The sequence below is a fragment of the Nycticebus coucang genome, chromosome 9, assembly GCF_027406575.1.
Source record: "Nycticebus coucang isolate mNycCou1 chromosome 9, mNycCou1.pri, whole genome shotgun sequence".
Taxonomy (NCBI): Eukaryota; Metazoa; Chordata; class Mammalia; order Primates; family Lorisidae; genus Nycticebus; species Nycticebus coucang.
Window position 1 is genome coordinate 3,281,931 of NC_069788.1, and position 14,644 is coordinate 3,296,574.

At 41.4% G+C, this 14,644-nt stretch overlaps 1 long non-coding RNA gene across 4 annotated transcripts; it reads left to right on the forward strand.

The window, feature by feature from the left end:
• Nucleotides 1-147: 147 nt before the first annotated feature.
• LOC128594496 (uncharacterized) lies at nucleotides 148-6,735 on the forward strand. Of its 4 annotated transcripts, XR_008382581.1 has the most exons (5): nucleotides 148-3,453; nucleotides 4,115-4,183; nucleotides 4,520-4,843; nucleotides 6,577-6,627; nucleotides 6,711-6,735. It is a non-coding gene; the product is annotated as an uncharacterized LOC128594496 (long non-coding RNA). The 4 variants fall into 4 exon arrangements; XR_008382580.1 differs by having other exon boundaries at nucleotides 148-4,183; XR_008382579.1 differs by having other exon boundaries at nucleotides 4,115-4,843.
• The last annotated feature ends 7,909 nt before the right edge of the window (nucleotides 6,736-14,644 follow it).

Genomic DNA, 14,644 nt, shown 5'->3' on the forward strand with positions numbered 1-14,644 from the left:
TGGAAAAAGGGACGGGTTCTTCCCACATCCCTGCGTCCTGTACTCTAGGCCCCAGTGTGCTTCCTGGGGACCCAGCATTTTATGTCAGAAAGCAATTATGTAATAAGAGGACGTTGCAATCAATGTGCCTTTTACTGTGCACAGGACAGTGGCGTACGGCTTTCCAGAGAAGGAGGTACACGCAGGGAAGATACCGTTCATTCTACCAGGCTGTACCGTTCACACGGACAGCAGAGCCGTTGGCCGCAGAGCGCAGCCTCACTTCTCACGCTTCTGTCCCTGTACTCCTAAGGTAGGGGTGCAGCAGTACCCACTTCAGTGGGGTTGTAAAGATTGAGCAATACATGTGAAGTGCTTGGAACAGGGATCAGGCTGTTTTCTACCACCCTTGAGCTAAGGATTTCTTTTTTGTTAATTGTTTTAAATGATTGCATTTGAAATGGTTATAGAAGCGCCGAACATCTTCAGTTTTGCCTCTTGGTGCATAAAGCCCCAAATGTTTACCATCTGACAGCCCAGGGGAATGTTTGCTGGCTCCTGGCACAGAGTAGCACGAACACGTGGCGAGTGCTTCTGAAGGACACACAGCTGTATTTGCTGCACACTGTGCCACACCAGAGTCTACTCTCCTGTGCTCTGACGGGCTGCTGAAGCCGGGGAGCCGCAGCCCTGCACATCTTCCTTCAGGCTTCTCCAGAGGCCCGGGAGCGCCCCATTCCCAACCTTTCCAGAGGTGCTTCAGTAAGACGGTTTAAGGGGGGATTCACATGAGGTTGGCGCCCAGGCCCTGAGATGCTGCTGTCCCCGGAGGTCCCTTATCTATTAATCATTAGCTCAGTGGTCTCTGGCCTCTGTGTCTCTTGTTCCTGACCGTCCACTAGGAAGCAGGGCTCACAGCTGTACCCAGCAGTATTTAGGTTTTGTTCCTCAGGATAAAAGGCCTCCTTGGTTCTTTTACCTGATTCATTTCAGGGTGAAGAATAGCTCTAAAATAATTTTAGTCAATTCACATTTGAAAGGTTCATCAAGAGAATCAGTGTCTAAAGTTCCGCATGCTGTTACATGAGGTATTAACAGGTCACTTGATAGTTAATAGAACAACTATAGAAATCCATTTCGGATGCCATGTATGAAAATCAGCAGTGTGTGAGCCGTAGATCAGGAATGATACAGAGGAAATCCCGGGCGGCCCCGCCGTGGACGGCAGCTTTTGTGAAGGGAACACTGGCGTGGCAGGCCGGACCGGCACCTGGGTCACGTCTCCTTTAGCTTGGTCACGTTGCATGTGCTGAAGTGTTTAAATTATAGACATCGAAAATTACCTATTTAGAACATATGTGCCCTGTATCTTTTGTGTATAAACGTGTTAGCTTCTGGATTTCTGCTAATTCTATGTTCAGTTGCTATATTTATTAATTCATAACATTTTCTTTTTACCTAAAAAAAAACAATCAGAAAGGTGAGTAGTCTTTAGGAAGGTTGACTAATGATTCTGTATTTAAAAATCAATAGCTATTAAAGTGCACTGCTCTAAACCGGGGACACAGTATTTTTTTAAGAAGGTGGTATGTTCTCCTCTGAAGGGAATCTGAGAATCTGTCAATATTTCCAAGTTCGCGTCATATACAGGAGTGTGTGTGTGTTGAAGGAAGAAAGACAACAGACAAATATATCCTCTAAAATGAAGACAAGTTCCTTTCTGGAGCCAGGGAGGAGTGCTCTGGGGAAGAAGGAGAGGAGGGGACTACCTGGTGTAAAACCGGCTAATATTTTTTAATGAATGGGGATGTGTTAGACAAGTTTTGTGCACGCGTTAGAGGTGGAGATATGAGGAACCGAGGCCAGGTTTTCATGTGTGTCTTCGCCAGGCTTCATCCTGATGATAGCCCAGAACCTTGCCTGGTGCTCTTTTTCCCTGCCTGGTCTCTGGAACACAGCCCAGCCATTCAAAGTGCATTGGAGAAGCTCAACAGTACAAATATCTATCAGCAGTAGAGTGATAGATTAATTAAGGCATATTCATACAACAATAAAAAAATGAGCTGCTGTTATACTCAACTGAATTGCGCAAATTGAGGTGTGAAATACACCCCGATTCCATTTTTATGAAGTTCAAGAGTAGGCAAGATTAATCTATGGCAACAAGTTGGAAGAACTGGCGAACTCTGGGGAGTATTGACTCAGGAGGGATACTCTTTCTGAGCTGTTAGAGATGCTCTCTGTTGTGATCTGGATGGTGGTTACGTTTATGTGTATTTGCACATACATGTAAATATATTTATTGATATAGTTAAGATGTGTGCACTTTACAAATTTTATATTTCAATAAGAAAAACTTAAAATATATTGTCTGTGTTGATCTAGGGGTGTGGGGGAAGAGCTACTGAGAATGATACATACAGAGAAAGGATATATTCCTGGTGAAATAGTGGGTGAGTTGCAAAGTTATGATGTTTCAAATCAAAGGAAGGTATTAGAAATGAATTCATTCCAAAATGACTGCTGGAGATGAACTGAGCATTGTCAACAGGCCAAGGACTTTCCTTTTAAAGGCAGGAGAAGGTAAGTTAATTATGAATAACTTCAGCAAGATCACAGCTTGATTTGTTGTTCCACAGATAAGCAATAATGTGAACATTGATTAAGTAGAATGTAAGCAAAAGTTCACCTACAACCTTAGGTATTATTGCTTAAGAGTCTAGGGTTGAATTAGGAGGCTGAGAATAAAATGTATTTTTTGGCAAACATAAGGCCAAATGATTTTATGTGTGGTGTTTAGAGGATTTGTTTTTATAAAGACACTCCCAGAGAATATTTAGAAGCTTATGGTGTACTGAATTGGAGGATATTTCAAATCTAAGTGTCAGCAAGAGTCGGCATGAAGGCCAAGAATCACAGTCTTAGCTGGTTTCCTCAATTAGCAGTTTGGTTAGAAGGAGAGACATTTAGAACATTCTCTTCCTTCTTTAGAGAATTGTTGGCATTCACTGGGGAGTGAGACACTTGTTGAAGTCAGTCACAAATAATCTAGGCAAGATTTTATTTTGTCTAACTTTTTTTCCAGAAATACCAATTGTTTAGACTCTTTAACATGAGAGGGGCCGTAGTTCGTGGGGTCTAGAACAAAATGAAAATGCAAAGCCTCTTGTTCAAATACTAACAATTTCAAGATGGAAACAACAGAGCATTAAAATAAGTGTGGGGCTCTTCTAAACACGGGCCTTTTGAAGGTGCATAGGTCACGTGCTCACGGAGTAACTGTCCCTTAACATTTGGGGGCCTCTGTGGCCACCAGGACCTGTCGCACTCTGCAGGCTCATCACCACCTCCTCCCGTGGCGCCAGCTGGCCCACGTGGCTCGCCATTCCCACAACGGTTCGTGTTGGTGCCTGCGTCCGTGGTTTTATGCATATAGTTCATGTTCTTCCCAGAATTTTCTTCATCATCTCATAGGTACGTTCTATTCATTTTGTCTGTTTGTCTGTCTTTTTGTCTGTTAATTCCCCTAAGAGTATTATCCATTCCTTTCTTGAACCATCTCTGATCTTGTGAAATCTCTATTAATATACTTCATATGTTTTGCACTTTTTGTTTACTTATTTGCTAAAATGCAATCTTATTACAGTAAGCAATTGTGTTTTATTTGTGTCATGGAATTGCACAAAGTGAATATTTAATAAATATTTTTTGTAAATGGACAAAATAAATTCTACAGAGCAAAATAGAGTAAGTTCAGCTACATTTACAATAAATACAATTGCTGTGTTCCCACCTAATGGGCACAGTGGCAGGGTGTGTGGCACGCCTCCTGGGTGCGGGCACAGCTACCGCAGGACCTCAGCTAACAAACAGGAGCCTGGAACCTAATCGTTTGTACTCTCATATTAATATGAAATAAAAAAAATGACTGTGGAAAAAATAAAGCAATTGTTTTCTATTGAAATAATGTGTGGCGTTCTTAAAAAATACGAAAAAATAAGAACAGTCTCAGTCTTTCTGGCTTTTCTTATTCCCCATTTAATTAAACTTTAAAAATTTTGATATTCTCATTGGTAAAATAAGTTGGCCTCATTCCTTTGCTGTGGTTTAATCTGATCCATTTTTACTTTCACAGTTTTGTCTTTCAGTGTGAAGATTAGTAAGTCCACTTCACATAAATATGACAACGAGGGAGGTTTGGGGGGTGAGTATGGGAGTAAACTTTTCCCAAAGAGATTATTATACCTTGAGTGAGTAAATGAACTGATGCCTGAACACTTCTGGTAGCTGGACTCGTCATAACAGCTTCACTTAATTTTTTATGTGCAGAATAGGTTTTTATTGTTATTTCCATATGCCACGCCAAATTCTTTCTGGTTCCTTCACAATAATTTCCACCAACTGCTGGAAAGTTAACAGGTATGAGCTGAAATATAAACTGCAGTTTCATGCCACCTTTTTACTCAGTGAGACATTACTTTCCAGCCCCATGGGTCAAGATCATGAATCATTTTATTTCCTTTTTTTTTTTTTTCTTCAGGAAAAGCAATTCATCTGAGAGGCTGACTTACTCTGGGTACTATAAAAAGCTCTGCTTAATAGCACCAAAGTGAAGAAAGGAGGAGACACCCTTAGCTGGGGAAAGGGTAGACTGAGGATATTTCTGGCCCTTGACCATAGTCTGGAAGAAAACAGAGGAACAGGAGCAAGTGGAAATATGGGAGGAATAAGCTTCATCCAGACGGCGGGGAGCTGGAGCGGGGACTGCGGGGAGCACAGTCCTCACAGACTGTCCTAGTTACCAGGCACCCACCCTCCCAGAAGACCTGCTGGAGCCTAGGTCCCAAGAAAATAAATGAACAGGGTGATTATCATATGATGTCTTTGCATGTTTATCTTATCCTTTATTCCAGGGCGGGCACACGGAGGGTGGTTATGGTAGGTGAAAAAAGGCTTTTGCTTTCAGCTTCAAGTCATTCTGTGAGAGAACTGAGGTGGTTATGGGAAGAAAAAAAAGGGAGGGGAAGGCGGGAAAGAGTTACACCCGGCACACTGCGTGATCTGCACAGAGTAAAGCAGGTGGGGGAAGCTGGGGGGTATTTTTTTAAAAACAGAGAATAATTTTTTTCTCATATAGCATTTTTCTTGTGATCAGTTCAAAGGTATCTGCCTTTCATATGTGATCAATATTTGAGAAGGAAAATGGAAGAGCAGAATGGAGGGAAACACATCCGTAGGATAACCTGGAAATAAAACGGAACAGCTAATATTCATTCGCCCATGTGATTGTCTAATGTTTGCTAGGCAAAAATGATAGATCCCACTCAGTTTTGTTCCCTATTTTTTGATGGAATGATGAGAAACTAGAGCTGTTCATAGCTCAGTTCTACATATGTATAATTATCTGTTTATTTCTCCTTTTCAACAATTTACAACTTTATTTTTTAGTCAATCCCACTAGGATCTATAGTCTAATAATAAAACATAAAACCACATATACATGTGTATATATATATATGATGCAGACAGTATAAAATGTATGATTATAATTTTAATACATGATCAAATATACAATTAAATTTATATGTGCATATTGGTTTTTTTTTGGCCAGGGCTGGGTTTGAACCCGCCACCTCTGGCATACGGGTCCAGCACCCTACCCACTTGACCACAGGTGCCGCCCTATATGTGCATATTGTTAAAGAAAAAGAAAAGTAAAATATCTTACTATTTTGTGATTATTTTCTGTGTCATGTATTTATCTGGATTATTGATTTCTCACAGAACTTATGAAAATCTATTATAAAATATAAAAGAGTCATACATATGTACTTATATATGTGTGTAAGGATGCGTAAGATATATGTATACTTATATCTAGAAGAAATACAACTATCACTGATATAGTAATGATAGCTGGTATATATATTATGCACTTACTGTATGCTAGGCACTATTCCAAATATCTTTAATATATTGATCAACTTAAACCATGCAACTTTATGAGGGAAGTACTGTTATTATTTCTGTTTTCTAGCTGAGGATAAAGGCTCGTAGTGTTTAAGTTACCTGCAGGGGTGATGTGGACAGACAGGAGCTTGAATTTAAATGTGCCTGGGGGAAGGGCCAGTCCCTCGGCTGCACACTGCAGTCCGCATGCAGGCGGGGGCTGGCGATCCCTTAGCAGATGTGTGGTGTGGCCAGGCCAGGCTGCTTTGTACCAATTCATCACTGACACTTCAGGCATGTAGATCTGTCTGTATATTATCATCAGAAAAGTGGAAAAGCACAAACTGTCCACACTGTTCTTGATCTTTCAACTCTAGTCATTCAGGAATTTTACCATCTCCTCCCCTGGCCTGTGGACCAGTGTTATTCTTTATACTTATAATTCAGATTCCCACAGGAACAGAGTGAGGAGGTTTTTCTTTGCCCTGGTAGACAGCCAGACAGCTGAGAAGAAATGCTAGGAGGAAGCTGGGGAATTCGAAGAGATACTTTCTGAAGTTACCATTATCTACCCTTCCCTTTGTACCGTTCACTTTTAGTAATTTCTGTCTCCCCTCTGTCTCCTCTCTGCTCCCTCCTCAACTTCAGAAGACGAGGAGAGACCCCACCTCTAATTCTACTCACCTTAGGTTATCCTGGGTATGTTTTCTTTCTATACTATTCTAAAGGAAACAGTATGTACTCTGATGTAAACATCATGGCAATTATTTCCTTTCTTTCAGACGTTAGATGAGTTTGGGAGCAAACAAAGGGCCCACAGGGTGTGTGTGCTGCCGGCAGGCCAAGGGCCAAGGCTGGTCCTGGCTGCAAAGCCCAGGACTCCCCTCGAAGTGGCACCACCGAGTGACCATGCAGCAGCCAGGGCAGGTGACCCCTGGAGGTGGCTGCTTCAGGATGTGCACGCTCACCCCTCCCCCAGGCACAGTCATCGGACCAAGCCGCGCTGTTCGCTGTGCTGAAATAATTTGCCTTTACTTCTCCTCTGGGCTGTGAGTTCCCTTTGGTATTTGCATCTGCACGGCAGCACCACCCACTCTGTACCGGGACCCCTCTCCGCATCTGCAAACCCAGCTCTGTCTGCAGGGTGGGAAGCGCTGTTCGGCTGTGGGTGAAGAGCAGCTCGAGGCTGGGGCTGCCCAGATACACCTGCCCTGCAGTGTGACCCCCAGTCAGACAGACTCCCCCTGGGTAGCTTGGGGCCCTCTAAACTCTTTTTTTTTTACCGTTGGTTTTTTTTTTTTTTTATTGTTGGAGATTCATTGAGGGTACAATAAGCCAGGTTACACTGATTGCAATTGTTAGGTAAAGTCCCTCTTGCAATCATGTCTTGCCCCCATAAAGTGTGACACACACCAAAGCCCCACCCCCCTCCCTCCGTCCCTCTTTCTGCTTTTCCTCCCCCCCCATAATCTTAATTGTCATTAATTGTCCTCATATCAAAATTGAGTACATAGGATTCATGCTTCTCCATTCTTGTGATGCTTTACTAAAAATAATGTCTTCCACTTCCATCCAGGTTAACATGAAGGATGTAAAGTCTCCATTTTTTTTTTTTAATAGTTGAATAGCATTCCATGGTATACATATACCACAGCTTGTTAATCCATTCCTGGGTTGGTGGGCATTTAGGCTATTTCCACATTTTGGCGATTGTAAATTGAGCTGCAATAAACAGTCTAGTACAAGTGTCCTTATGATAAAAGGATTTTTTTCCTTCTGGGTAGATGCCCAGTAACGGGATTGCAGGATCAAATGGGAGGTCTAGCTTGCGTGCTTTGAGGTTTCTCCATACTTCCTTCCAGAAAGGTTGTACTAGTTTGCAGTCCCACCAGCAGTGTAAAAGCGTTTCCTTCTCTCCACATCCACGCCAGCATCTGCAGTTTTGAGATATTGTGATGTGGGCCATTCTCACTGGGGTTAGATGATATCTCAGGGTTGTTTTGATTTGCATTTCTCTAATATATAGAGATGATGGACATTTTTTCATGTGTTTGTTAGCCATTCGTCTGTCATCTTTAGAGAAGGTTCTATTCATGTCTCTTGCCCATTGATATTTGGGATTATTGGCTTTTTTCATGTGGATTAATTTGAGTTCTCTATAGATCCTAGTTATCAAGCTTTTGTCTGATTGAAAATGTGCAAATATCCTTTCCCATTGTGTAGGTTGTCTCTTTGCTTTGGTTGTTGTCTCCTTAGCTGTACAGAAGCTTTTCAGTTTAATGAAGTCCCATTTGTTTATTTGTGTTGTTGTTACAATTGCCATGGCAGTCTTCTTCATGAAGTCTTTCCCCAGGCCAATATCTTCCAGTGTTTTTCCTATGCTTTCTTGGAGGATTTTTATTGTTTCATGCCTTAAATTTAAGTCTTTTATCCATTTTGAATCAATTTTTGTGAGTGGGTAAAGGTGTGGGTCCAGTTTCAGTCTTTTACATGTAGACATCCAGTTCTCCCAACACCATTTATTGAATAGGGAGTCTTTCCCCCAAGGTACGTTCTTGTTTGGTTTATCAAAGATTAGGTGGTTGTAAGATGTTAGTTTCATTTCTTGGTGTTCAATTCGATTCCAAGTGTCTATGTCTCTGTTTTTGTGCCAGTACCATGTTGTCTTGACCACTATGGCTTTGTAGTACAGCCTAAAATCTGGTATGCTGATGCCCCCAGCTTTATTTTTATTACTAAGTACTGCCTTAGCTATACGGGGTTTTTTCCTGTTCCATACAAAACGCAGAATCATTTTCGCCAAATCTTGAAAGTACAATGTTGGTATTTTGATAGGAATGGCATTGAATAGGTAGATTGCTTTGGGAAGTATAGACATTTTAACAATGTTGATTCTTCCCGTCCATGAGCATGGTATGTTCTTCCATTTGTTAAAATCCTCTGCTATTTCCTTTCTGAGGATTTCATAATTTTCTTTATAGAGGTCCTTCACCTCCTTTGTTAGGTATATTCCTAGGTATTTCATTTTCTTTGAAACTATGGTGAAGGGAGTTGTGTCCTTAATTAGCTTCTCATCTTGACTGTTATTGGTGTATACAAAGGCTACTGACTTGTGGACATTGATTTTATATCCTGAAACATTACTGTATTTTTTGATGACTTCTAGGAGTCTTGTGGTTGAGTCTTTGGGGTTCTCTAAGTATAAGATCATGTCATCAGCAAAGAGGGAGAGTTTGACCTCCTCTGCTCCCATTTGGATTCCCTTTATTTCCTTGTCTTGCTTAATTGTATTGGCTAGAACTTCCAGCACCATGTTGAATAGTAAAGGTGACAGAGGACAACCTTGTCTGGTTCCAGTTCTAAGAGGAAAAGCTTTCAGTTTTACTCCATTCAGTAAAATACTAGCTGTGGGTTTGTCATAGATAGCTTCAATCAGTTTTAGAAATGTGCCACCTATGTCTATACTCTTCAGTGTTCTAATTAGAAAAGGATGCTGGATTTTATCAAATGCTTTTTCTGCATCTATTGAGAGGATCATGTGATCTTTATTTTTGCCTCTGTTAATATGGTGGATAACGTTTATGGACTTGCGTATGTTAAACCAGCCTTGTATCCCTGGGATGAAGCCTACTTGATCATGATGAATGACTTTTTTGATGATAAGCTGTAATCTATTGGCTAGGATTTTGTTGAGAATTTTGCATCTATATTCATGAGTGAGATTGGTCTGAAATTCTCCTTTTTGTTTGGGTCTTTTCCTGGTTTTGGTATCAGGGTGATGTTTGCTTCATAGAATGCGTTGGGGAAGATTCCTTCTTCCTCAATTTTTTGGAATAATTTCTGCAGTACAGGAATAAGCTCTTCCTTGAAGGTTTGATAGAATTCTGGTGTGAAGCCATCTGGACCAGGGCATTTTTTGGTTGGAAGATTTTTTTATTGTTTCTTTGATCTCAGTGCTTGAAATTGGTCTGTTCAGGAGCTCTATTTCTTCCTGGCTAAGTCTAGGGAGAGGGTGTGATTCCAAATATTGATCCATTTCCTTCACATTATCTAATTTCTGGGCATAGAGTTTCTGGTGGTATTCAGAGATGATCTCTTGTATCTCTGTGGGATCAGTTGTTATTTCCCCTTTATCATTTCTGATTGAGGTTACTAGAGATTTTGCTTTTCTATTTCTCGTTAGTCTGGCCAATGGTTTATCTATTTTATTTAGTTTTTAAAAAAACCAACTCCTTGTTTCATTAATTTTCTGAATGATTCTTTTGTTTTCAATTTCATTGATCTCTGATTTGATTTTGGATATTTCTTTTCTTCTACTGAGTTTAGGCTTAGATTGTTCTTCTTTTTCCAATTCCATAAGATCGCTTGTCAGATTGTTGATGCGCTCTCTTTCTGTTTTTCGAATGTAGGCATCTAAAGCGATAAATTTTCCTCTCAAAACTGCTTTTGCAGTATCCCACAGGTTTTGGTAGCTTGTGTCTTCATTGTTGTTACGCTCAAGGAAGTTAATGATTTCCTGTTTTATTTCTTCCTGCACTCATCTGTTATTCAACCAAGATTGTTTAATTTCCATGCCTTTGGGTGGGGTCAAGTGTTTTTGTTAGAGTTGAGTTCCACCTTTAGTGCCTTATGGTCTGAGAAGATACAAGGTAAAATGTCAATTCTTTTGATTCTCTTGATATTTGTTTTGTGTCCCAGGATATGATCAATTTTGGAGAATGTTCCATGGGGTGATGAGAAGAATGTATATTCTTTATCTTTGAGATGGAGTGTTCTATATGCGTCTATCAAGCACAGTTGTTCTAGGGTCTCATTTAAATCTCTTATATCTTTGTTTAATTTCTGTTTAGAGGATCTGTCCAGCTCTGTAAGAGGAGTGTTAAAGTCACCTGTTATTATGCATATTATCAGATATCATATTGCTCAGACTGAGTAAGGTCTGTTTCAAGAATCTGGGAGCATTTAAATTGGGTGCATAAATATTTAGAATTAAAACATCTTCTTGTTGTATTTTTCCCTTGACCAATATAAAGTGACCATCTTTGTCTTTTTTGACTTTAGTTGCTTTAAATCCACATGAATCTGAAAATAAGATTGCAACTCCTCTTTTCTTCTGAATGCCATTTGCCTGAAAAATTGTCTTCCAACCCTTGATCGGAGCTTAATTTGTCTTTTGAAGCCAGGTGTGTTTCTTGCAGACAGCAAATGGATGGCTTGTGTTTTTTAATCCAGTCAGCCAATCTATGTCTCTTCAGTGGGGAATTCAAGCCATTAACATTTATTGAGATAATTGATCAGTGTGGTAGTATTTTATTCATCTTATTTGGTGAGAGTCCATTGCTTAGTTTTATCTTTTGCATCAGTGTGGAGGTTAGGTTCTGTCCTTTAATTTCTGAGTTCTTACTTTGCTGCTGAGCCATTGTGGTGGTCAGTGTGCAGAACAGGTTGAAGTATTTCCTGTAGAGCTGGTCTTGTTGTGGCGAATTTCCTCAATGTTTGTATATCTGTAGATGATTTGATTTCTCCATCAATTTTGAAGCTTAGCTTAGCAGGGTACAGAATTCTGGGCTGAAAATTGTTCTGTTTAAGTAGATTAAAGGTAGATGACCATTGTCTTCTTGCTTGGAAAGTTTCATTAGAGAAGTCTGCGGTCACTCTGATGGATTTGCCCCTGTAGGTCAACTGGCGCTTACTCCTGGCAGCTTGTAGAATCTTTTCTTTTGTCTTGACTTTGGACAGTTTCATCACAATGTGTCTTGGAGAAGCTCGGTTAGAGTTGAGGCGACCTGGGGTCCGATAGCCCTCTGAAAGCAGTGTGTCAGAATCTTTGGTGATATTTGGGAAATTTTCTTTTATAATATTCTCTAGTATGGCTTCCATTCCTCTGGGGCATTCTTCTTCCCCTTCTGGGATTCCTATAACTCGTATGTTGGAACGCTTCATAAAGTCCCATAATTCTGACAGTGAACGTTCTGCTTTCTCTCTCTTCTTTTCTGCCTCTTTTACTATCTGAGTTATCTCAAGAACTTTGTCTTCTACCTCTGAAATTCTTTCTTCTGCATGGTCTAACCTGTTGCTGATACTTTCCATTGCATCTTTAAGTTCCCTAATTGACTGTTTCAGTTCCTTCAGCTCTGCTATTTCCTTTTTATATTCTTCATATCGTTCATCTCTTATTTGATTCTGTTTTTGGATTTCCTTTTGGTTATTTTCCACTTTATTAGCAGTTTCCTTCATTGTTTCCATCATTTCTTTCATTGTTTTCATCATGTGTATTCTAAATTCCCTTTCTGTCATTCCTAACATTTCTTTATAGGTGGAATCCTCTGCAGTAGCTACCTCATGGTTCCTTGGTGGGGTTGTTCTGGACTGGTTCTTCATGTTGCCTGGAGTTTTCTGCTGATTCTTCCTCATGAGTGATTTCTTTTATCTGTTTCCTTGCCCTAATTTTCCCTTCACTTCCTCTTGCTCTGTAAGTTCTCATGCCTGTGGACTAAGGGTTAGATGAGTCCTTTTGGTACAGGACCAGAAGGGTGAGAAGGTTGAAGAGCAAGAAAGGGATGAAAGAAAGGAGGACTGATTGAAAAGAAAAAAAAATAGAGAAAGGAGAGGGGGTGGGTCAAAGGAATATTGACAAAAAGAAGAGAGGCACAGAAAGAGGGAGACAGAGCAATATAGGTGTACATAGGGTACTTTGACACAACCTTAAAAAAACCCCACCTTCTGGGGGTGCCCAGTTGATTGGTTCCCTTGAGGTCAGCAGCTCTTTGCTAACCTGATCAGATACAGTACCCCACCTCCACCAAGTAGAGAGGGAAGACAAAAATGCTATAATCAAACCAAAACAAGCAAACAGAAGACTTTACGGGATAAAATTGGGTGAAAAACCAAATAATAGCGGTAGAAACAGTAGCAAAAATGAAGTTCTAGTTATTAAAAAAGGCAGCAATGGGAAATTATAATTAAACTAGAAAAATTGAGAAAGAAAAAAGATCTGTACGGAAAAGGTTGAAATTAAAAAACAAAACAACATCAACAACATCAAAATAAACAAAAAAGCAAAGAAAAAAAAAAAGCAAAACACAACCAAAAACAAAGCAGTATGTATATGTTGTTGAATATTGTCTGGGCACCACGTGGTCTTCTGGGGTATGAGATGTTAATCACAGTTCTGATATGCCTGGAGGCTGCTGATTTCTCAAACCGCAGCAGGTAGACACCCTAAATCTCTCTTAAGCCCACTTAAAAGGCACTTTGAACTTGGAAACGTGCTGAGCAGAAGCCTTCCCAGGAAAGTGCTTGTCGCTGGAATCACTGCTGAAGTGGCTATCCACTTACCCAGTGTACCAAAACTGGTCTCACTCTGCCCCTGAGGGTTAGGGCTGCGAGGCGGCTCAGACCCCACCCTTAGGCTACTCGGTGCTGGGTTACCAGCTCCCACCCGTTTCTAGCTCTGCTACCCTGAGGGCGGAGCTTGGGGCAGATCACTCACAATGGCTCCCTGTGGCCCACAGCCAAACACTATTAGCTCCATCTGGCTCAGCGGCTCAGATTGGGGCCCTAGACAATGGCCAAAGTTCTCTGCATTCCCACTCAGGCCTTCCCCAAGGCAGCTCAACTGAGTGCCAAGTCCAAAGACACCAAAACAGTTCACAGGTAAGGCCTTTCTGGTTTGCAGTCTCGCTGCTACTGAACTTACTGTTGCGGGCGGGTTTAGACGGATTGAACACACGCGACCACTTGCCGGTTTTCCACTGTTTTAGTCCTCCTCTTGGGGTCCAGAAGTCTCTCGCTGACTCTCTGTATCCTCACAGGGGTGATGATAGGCAGATCCCACCAGCCAGAGATGCCTGGAGTCCTATCTCCCGGGACTCACGGTCCCCAGATGCAAGGAAGCTATTACTCAGCCGCCGTCTTGCTCTCCTCCAGGGCCCTGTAAATTCTAACATAGAGAGCTGGATTCAGTTGTTAATCCTTTTGGGGATAAAGGGCTGGATGCCAGACAATTTCTAAACTCATAGATAATACTTTTGATGTTATCAAAGCATCAAAAACTTTTCCAGTGAACGGGGTTTATTTCCGAAGTGGTATAACAGGAGCAGTGTTTTCTGCCACTTCTCCTTGAAGTCACTTGCATTGTTTTTTTCATAAATTTTATAGATACTGTAGGGTTAGGTCTGGCAAGGAAGTGGCTAGGCTGGAGAGCAGGAGCCAGATGTGACTAGGAACTGTCCCCCAGTGGGAACACAACAAGCAGGAGCTCCTGGTGACCTTTAACTGGACTGTGGCTCATTGCCATCTAATTGCCATAGCTTGGGGGGTGTTTTATGGAGGATGGAGGGGAGGGAGACACTTGCGTAGAAAGGGGAACTGTTATGTAACCTAAGCTGTTGTATAACCTGCCAGGTAATCTGTTATATAACCCCAACCTGTCAGTCACCCCAAAGGCAGGAAATGGCAACCAATCCTGCCAAGAGAAAGGCGGGACAAACTACTGAGCCTGGGAAAGACCACTGTGCTCAGACTGGGAGTCTTTCTCCACCTGCAGAAAAGGACCAGTCTCTCCCTCTGAGATGTCTTTGGCTTTGCAGCAAATGTTGCCTGTGGGATTGCTCTGTACCTGTGCTCACTCCATCACTGGCTGGACTCAGTGCCCGTCCTCATTCCTGGCTCTGGGAACAGGGGAGCAGGGGGCACTCAGACCTGACACTAGGCT